Raw genomic sequence first — 8951 nt, forward strand, 5'->3', positions numbered from 1 at the left:
TATTATTGTTGTTACTGTTATTGATGTAATCATTGTTAGATAGGACAGAGAGAAATCGAGAGAGGAAGGAAAGACAGGGGAGAGAAAGGCAAACACCTGCAGACCTGCTTCACCGCCTGTGAAACAACTCCCCTGCAGGTGGGGAGCTGGGGCTCCAACCTGGATCCTTACAACATCCTTGTGCTTTGCGCCACGTGTGCTTAACCCGCTGCGCTACCGCCCGATTCCCTGTACTTATTTTTCTTACTGACACCTCCCATTCCTAGAACTTTTATTGACAACTCAACATGCTCTAGAAATAATTTCTGCACCCACAGACTCTGCTAATTCAAATTCTCTCTAGGTATAATGCTCACTACCTCTGACTTATCAAAGGGACAATAAAGTCTGGAATTACAAAGACAGATTACAAAGGTTATTTATAAGGGAAGGAAATGACAGAAGACCTACAAGACACAATCTTGGTTAATCCTTTTACCAAAAGAATCTTTGAATTTTTTCCAGTACCTACAGGTATATCATGGCTCAGTCCTACCTGTTTTGCAAACTGACATGAGGGAGGATTCATTTTAGAAACTAATTTACTTCTTTTTTAAAAAAAAATTACTTATTTATTCCCTTTTGGTGCCTTTGTTGTTTTGTTGTTGTTGTCGCTGTTGGATAGGACAGAGAGAAATGGAGAGAGGAGGGGAAGACAGAGAGGGGGAGAGAAAGACAGACACCTGCAGACCTGCTTCACCGCTTCTGAAGCAACTCCCCTGCAGGTGGGGAGCCCGGGGCTCCAACCGGAATCCTTAGGCTGGTCCTTGCGCTTTGCGCCCCGTGCACTTAACCTGCTGCGCTGCCGCCTGACTCCCAAAACTAATTTATTTCTAAATGCAGTCAAAGAGCTTCAGAATCACTGTTATGTGTTGCTTTTCCTGTTCCTGCTCTTACCGTGAAAATTAGTCAATACATCGTTCAGATATACTTGTGACAATTTGATTTTAGTTTACATTCATCCAGGCTTGGAATATGAGCACTGCTCAGGCAAATTGATGTTTGCTGAGCCACTTATGTCTGACATATATCTGTATGGCAGCACCACGTTCAAGAAGTTGGTCTTTCTAAATTAGTCTCTCTTTTCGCCTCCTACTCCTTGCTAAGCTTCATTTTAAATATAACCTTCTAACCATTTTCCTCAATATTGTCTCCATAAAGCATCTAGGATGAGGCTCTCTGAGTTGTATCTTCGTATTTCATACTTTTTCAGTGGTTCCTTTTTTATTATCTGTTATTATTGCTGTGGCATTTAAGAATTTCTCACTAGGAGTAATGTTTGGCAATGGGAAAATTAAAAGACATTTTTATCTTCCCAGCTAAAACCTACCACACAACTTTAACAATGCCCACTTCTCACTCTTTTGTGACAACAAGTTTTGGTAGGCACTGCTTAATTTTAAAAAATACTAAAAGAGGTAGGGCTAGTTAGCATAATGGTTATGCAAAGAGATTCTCATGCCTGAGACTCCAAAGTCACAGGTTCAATCCCCTGCACCACCATAAACCAGAGCTGAGCAGTGCTCTGGTAAAAAAAAAAAGAAGAAGAAGAAGAAGAAGAAGAAGAAGAAGAAGAAGAAGAAGGAGAAGGAGAAGGAGAAGGAGAAGGAGAAGGAGAAGGAGAAGGAGAAGGAGAAGAAGAAGAAGAAGAAGAAGAAGAAGAAGAAGAAGAAGAAGAAGTAAATACAAAAATAAAAAATTTAAATGATAAAAGGCAAGCTAGAGAGATAGTGAAGTGAAAGTGCATGGGATCGCATATAAGAAGTCTCAGATTCAATTCCTGACATCACCAAAAGTCAAAGCTAAACAGCGTTCTGGTCAAAAGTGGGGAGGGGAAGTGTCAGATTATTTGTATTTACTTTAAAATATAGATTTTATTTCTTATTTATTTATGATGAATATCTCAGAATCTAGAGAACACTGCCACGGAAAATATCATTTGTTACTCACACAGTTCCCTAAGGGCAGAGAGTTTGCAGTGCTGTGGGAAGGCACATTTTCAGGGCAGCAGTCAGGAGCAAGGGGAGAAATGCAGACAGTAACTTTTTTTTTTTCTATCAAGGCTTCACAGTCTAAGCTGATTTTTCAGGTAGAAAGAAAAACAAAAAGAGAGACCAGAGCACCATAGCTTCCTCCATTGTTGTGAAGGGTAGGCATGAACCTGGGTGTTCACATGACAAAGCTGCCCGCAAACATTAGCTGTTTTGCTGGCCTGAGAACATTTACTTCAGTTTCTGGAGGAAGAAGTAGAAGAGTCATGTTAAACTAGTTTAAGGATGGTTGGGGCTGGGCGTTAGCACAGCAGATTAAGCACATGTGGGGCGAAGTGCAAGGACCAGTGTAAGGATCCCATTCGAGCACCCAGCTCCCCACCTGCAGGGGAGTTGCTTCAGAAGCGGTGAAGCAGGTCTGCAAGTGTCTTTCTCTCCCCCTCTCTGTCTTCCTCTTCTCTCTTGATTTCTCTTTGTCCTACCCAACAACAACTACAGCAATAACAACAACAACAATAAACAACAAGGGCAACAAAAAAGGGAAAATGGATTCCAAGAGCAGTGGATTCATAGTGCAGGCACAGAGCCCCAGCAATAACCCTGGAGGAAAAAAAAAAAAAAAACAGGTGGTTCGGTTTCAGTTTTAGTGTTGATTCACCTGATGGAAGAAACTCTTGCTGGTAAGTTGCTACTGTCTCTATGAATTGGCTAATGCTGAGAGGGCCAGTCTTTCCAAAACTGGTAAGATCTCAGAAGTCAAAGCATCAGAAGAAATACAGAAATTCCCCACACCTATGGACATCTCATCATTGATAAGGGGGCCCAAAGCATTAAATGGAAGAAGGAGGCTCTCTTCAATAAATGGTGCTGGGAAAACTGGGTTGTAACATGCAGAAGAATGAAATTGAACCACTTTATCTCACCAGAAACAAAAATCAACTCCAAATGGATCAAAGACCTGGATGTTAGACCAGAAACAATGAAATACTTAGAGGAAAACATTGGTAAATCAGTTTCCCACCTACACCTCAAGGACATCTTTGATGAAATAAACCCAATTGCAAGAAAGGCTAAAGCAGAAACAAACCAATGGGACTACATCAAATTGAAAAGCTTCTGCACATCCAAAGAAACTATTAAACAAACAAAGAGACCCCTCACAGAATGGGAGATCTTCACATGCCATACATCAAACAAGAAACTAATCACCAAAATATATAATGAGCTCAGCAAACTTAGCACCAAAAAAGCAAATGACCCCATCCAAAAATGGGCAGAGGATATGAACAAAACATTCACCTCAGAGGAGATCCAAAAGGCTAACAAACATATGAAAAACTGCTCTAGGTCACTATTTGTCAGAGAAATGCAAATTAAGACAACATTGAGATACCACCTCACTCCTGTAAGAATGGCATACATCAAAAAGGACAGCAGCAACAAATGCTGGAGAGGTTGTGGGGACAGAGGAACCCTTTTACATTGCTGGTGGGAATGTAAATTGGTCCAGCCTCTGTGGAAGGCAGTCTGGAAAACTCTCACAAGGCTAGACATGGACCTTCCATATGATCCAGTAATTCCTCTCCTGGGGTTATACCCCAAGGACTCCATAACACCCAACCAAAAAGAGGTGTGTACTCCTATGTTCATAGCAGCACAATTTATAATAGCTAAAACCTGGAAGCAACCCAGGTGCCCAACAACAGATGAGTGACTGAGAAAGCTGTGGTATATATACACAGTGGAATACTATACATCTATCAAGAACAATGAACCCACCTTCTCTGACCCATCTTGGACAGAGCTAGAAGGAATTATGTTAAGTGAGCTAAGTCAGAAAGATAAAGATGAGTATGGGATGATCCCACTCATCAACAGAAGTTGAGAAAGAAGATCTGAAAGGGAAACTAAAAGCAGGATCTGACTAAATTGAAAGTAGGACACCGAAGTAAAAACCCTGTGGTAAGGGGTAGACATGCAGCTTCCTGGGCCAGTGGGGGGTGGGGGGGGTGGGGGGGATGGGACACAGTCTTTTGGTGTGGGAATGGTGTTTATGTACACTCCTAGTAAAGTGTAGTCATATAAATCACTAGTTAATTAATATGAGAGGGGAAAAATTAATTGTATGTCTCGAAGTTTTTAAAACACAGACTGAGTCTTTTTAATATATAGGCTGTGTATTTGATATGTGGACTCTCTCAAAAGCCTAGACCAAGTAGATCAGAAGCAACCAATAGCACAGCTATATACAAGATACTGGGTACTGTACAGCAAACCCTAACAAAAGGACTTTTCAAAGTTAACCCAATTACCAAATAATGTGATGATAACATTGTCTTTTTGAACCCTAAGACAGCAGGAACCTCACATCTCCACTATAGAGCCTATATTTCCCCCAGTCCTGGAACCTTAGGATAGGGCCCACTTTCCCGCATGCCTCTCCCTATCCATATCAAATAATATTGCATCTGCCAATCGCAACCTAATCAACGCAACGATTGCCACCTCAACATGCTTAAGCTCAGACTTCACGTGTGGAATGACAACCCTTCAGCTTCATTACTCGGGTGAGACCTTTCCTTTCATAGTATTCTCTAATTCCATTCCAGGTGGTTCACTTTCTAACAAAGTCCCAAAACCTAGATATAGACCAGGTTCTGTGAGAAAGAGCATATGTTCACACTTATCCATAAACTAGGGCAAAATATATACCTGAAAGCAGAAGTACTAGTGTTTGCAGTGAGTACCCCTCCCCCAACACTTCCTCTCCACTATTCCAAGCTTTGGGTCCATGATTGCTCAACAATTTGTTTGGCTTTGTATGTTAACTCTCTTTTCAGCCACCAGGTTCCAGATGTCATCAGGATGCTGGTCAGGCTTCCCTGGACTGAAGACCCCACCAATGTGTCCTGGAGCTCAGCTTCCCCAGAGACCCATCCTACTAGGGAAAGAGAGAGGCAGACTGGGAATATGGACCGACCAGTCAACGTCCATGTTCAGCGGGGAAGCAATTACAGAAGCCAGACCTTCCACCTTCTACAACCCACAATGACCCTGGGTTCATGCTCCCAGAGGGATAGAGAATGGGAAAGCTATCAGGGGAGGGGATGGGATATGGAGATTGGGTGGTGGGAATTGTGTGGAGTTGTACCCCTCCTACCCAATGGTTTTATTAATTTATCCTTTCTTAAATAAAGAATAAATTAAAAATAAATAAATACAGAAATTAAAGAAGGATGATTAATATCTTGTCAATGTCTCAGCAGGAAAACAGAAGACACATTCAATTTAGAACAATTCTATGTAGGTCAAGTAAAAAGATTATTAAGGTATGAAGAAGATATAGAAAACCCTATGTGACAGCAAAACTGTCAACATCCCTAAGAGGGGAAAGAATGGGCACCAAAATCCAGAAGAACAAATTTGAGTAAAAGGCTGCCCCAGAGGCGCAGTGACTTCCTGTTAGACGTCACAGAGTGGACAAACCCGTCCTGCAAAGAGGCAGCTGCCTTCCCCACAACCCCCCTCCCTTGGCTGAGATCTCAATATTGACCTAATTCAAATGACCAAGTCTGCAGGAGAGAACAGGACAAAGCATGGGTCTGAACAGGCAAAGGAAAATAGCTAAGACTCTTTCCTATGTAAAATTTAGTCAAGACTTGGCGGTGACACACCCAGTTAAATGCACAGAGTACTAAGTGCAAGGATCCAGGTGGGAGCCCCTCCCTCCACCTGCAGTGGAGACACTTCACGTTTGGTGAAACAGGTCTACAGGTGTCTATCTTTCACTCTCCCTCTCTATCTTCCCCTCCCCTCTCAATTTCTCTCTGTCCTACCCAATAAAATAGAAAAGAAAGTAAGAGAAGAAAGAAAGAAAGAAAGAAAGAAAGAAAGAAAGAAAGAAAGAAAGAAAGAAAGAAAGAAAGAGCGAGCAAAAATGGCCACCAGGAGTGGTGGATTCATATTGGTGGCACCAAGCCCCAGCCATAATCCTGAAGGCAAAAAATAAAACTATATAAAACAAATTGTCACGAGCAAGGTATAAGAGTAAGGACTCAGAGAGCGTGTCGGGGTTAAGCAATAATTCTTTACTTATTCGGATGCCATAGAAGGGTCACACAATTCACACAACACACAGTCAACCAGCTACCTCTCCTTACTCAGTAGCTATTCGCAGGTAAGGTTCACGACGTGTTCACCAGCCGCTGTGTCACGGAGCTGATGGTCCTTCGTCTGCTGGCACGACCAGATGAACGAGGGTCTCTGGAAGCTGGGGAAGCGGTTACTTAGCCGAGTCTTTAGCAGCACCGGCAGCATCCCGGTCAGTAACGGTGAAGGGGCTTCATCCAGCTGGCTTCTGAGCCTCTACTTATACTAGCTTGCCTCTGGTTTTAAGGTTACATCTCCATTGGCCAATCAGGTTCCGTCTGCATACGTATGTCTCTGTCTTATCACACTGTGCAGGTGCACTATGGTTACTATGGTTACTAGGGTTACATGTTCACTACATAAATTAATCTATTAAATTTGGCTAACAAAAAATTATAACAACTATTCAAATCCAGCACCTTAACACACCAAGTCACTATGGTATACTTCATTGCTACTCTTTATTTACAAAGTTTACTATATAGTCACACTAAAAATTAAATCATCAATTACTTCAGATAGAAAATAATATACAGGGGATCTGGACATAGTGCAGCGGATTAAGCTCATGTGGCTCGAAGTTCAAGGACCTACATAAGGATCCCAGTTTGAGCCCCTGGCTCCCCACCTGCAGGAGGTCACTTCACAGGCAGTGAAGTAGGTCTGCAGGTATCTTTCTCTACCCTCTCTGTCTTCCTCCTCTCTCGATTTCTCTCTCTCCTATCCAACAATGATGACATCAATAACAACAATAATAATAACTACAACAACAATAAAAAAAACAAGGGCAACAAAAAGGGAGAAAATTTTAATAATAATAATATACAGTATACTTGATATTTTAATTAATTATTCCATAAAATTGTTACTACTTCTTTGTCTTCATAATCATGATTTCAATGGCTGTATAATAAACTACACGGTAACAATATCAAATTTAATGAAGTGATTGCTTCACACTCAGACTACTTCTTTTTTTGTTAAATAATAAGCTTAAATATTGTTGTGCTATACATCTTTAGATGTAATTTTCTTTTTCCCTTTTAATGTAATATCTTTACATTGTACATATCCCTGAATAGGGATACCACAGAAGAAATATAAACATTTTGGGGGATCGGATGGTAGTGCATGTGGTGTGAAACTCAAGGACCCACACAAGGATCCTGGTTCAAGCCCCTGACTCCCCACCTGCAGGGGAGTCACTTCACAAGTGGTGAAGCAGATCTGCAGGTGTCTATATTTCTCTCCCCCTCTCTGTCTTGCCCTCCTCTCTCCATTTCTCTCTGTCTTATCCAACGACAATGGCATCAGTAACAACAATAATAATAACCACAACAAAGATAAAAAACAACAAGGGCAACAAAAAGGGAAAAAAATAGTCTCCAGGAGCAGTGGATTCATAGTGTAGATACTGAGCCCCAGCAATAACCCCAGAGACAAATATATATTAAGGTTTTTGTGACTCTATATACATTTTTCTAAGCCGTATTTATAGAGTTGCACTAATATATAATGTCATCTATAGTGTATGCAAAAACAGAGATCATGCCCTTGAAGGCAGCACAGTGGTTGAGGTGCAATTAATGCATCTCAAACAGATTTTACAGTTTTACAATATACTTTTTGGGAAGCTTATAACTCTTAGATTATACACTCTTCCCCTTTTTTGCTCATGCTTCAGCCTTTAAAATATAAAAAAAGTGGTACAGAATTAAATGCACTCTGAATAACAGCAGTAGTGAACTGGTGTTACTTTCTGTTCCTTGTTGACAAAGTGGTAGCTTAGCATCTACTCAGAATAGATTGGAAGTAAGTGGCCTAGACCAGCTTCTGAAACGTGTGTCTGTTAAGGTCTAGACATTTTTTCTTTCATTCTTTCTTTCCTACTTCTTTGGCTATCTGGGAAAACAACTTTCTGAATTCGTAAGATGTCAAGATTCTTTTTGTATCTGTGATACAAAATATAAGAATCACCTAAGAAAGCGTACTAAAAATAAAACTCTTTTAAATCCTTAGAGCTCATTTTTAGGGATTCTGACTCAATGAATCTATACGTTTTAAAAAGTTGAGATGTAGGGGAATCTATTGAACACACTTTGTGAAATAGTAATATAAAATATAAATGTTACACTTCCGCCCTTTGGCTCTTTGAGCAGCACCATGGCGATTGTCAAAAACAAGTGCCTTACGAATGGTGGCAAAAAGAGAGCCAAGAAGAAAGTGGTTGACCCACTTTTGAAGAAAGGCTGGTATGATGTGAAAGTCCAGCCATGTTCAGTATAGGGAATATTGGGAAAACACTAGTCACAAGAGCTCAAGGAACCAAGATGGCATCTGATGGCCTGAAGGGCCATGTGTTTGAAGTGAGCCTTGCTGATCTGCAGAATGATGAAGTTGCATTTAGAAAATTCAAGCTCACTACTTGAGGATGTTCAGGGCAAAAACTGCCTAACTTTCATGGCATGGATCTCACTTGAGATAAAATGTGCTCCACGGTCAAAAAATGGCAGACCCGGGAGTTGGGCTGTAGCACAGCGGGTTAAGCGCAGGTGGCGCAAAGCACAAGGACCGGCATAAGGATCCCGGTTCGAGCCCCGGCTCCCCACCTGCAGGGGAGTCGCTTCACAGGCGGTGAAGCAGGTCTGCAGGTGTCTATCTTTCTCTCCTCCTCTCTGTCTTCCCCTCCTCTCTCCATTTCTCTCTGTCCTATCCAACAATGACAACAATAATAATAACTACAACAATAAAACAACAAGGGCAACAAAGGAA

At 41.3% G+C, this 8951-nt stretch overlaps 1 pseudogene; it reads left to right on the forward strand.

Moving 5' to 3' along the window:
• The first annotated feature begins 8334 nt into the window (after positions 1–8334).
• Positions 8335–8625, forward strand: LOC103120993 (small ribosomal subunit protein eS1-like; annotated as a pseudogene).
• The last annotated feature ends 326 nt before the right edge of the window (positions 8626–8951 follow it).

This window comes from Erinaceus europaeus, chromosome 1 (assembly GCF_950295315.1).
Source record: "Erinaceus europaeus chromosome 1, mEriEur2.1, whole genome shotgun sequence".
Classification (NCBI taxonomy): domain Eukaryota; kingdom Metazoa; phylum Chordata; class Mammalia; order Eulipotyphla; family Erinaceidae; genus Erinaceus; species Erinaceus europaeus.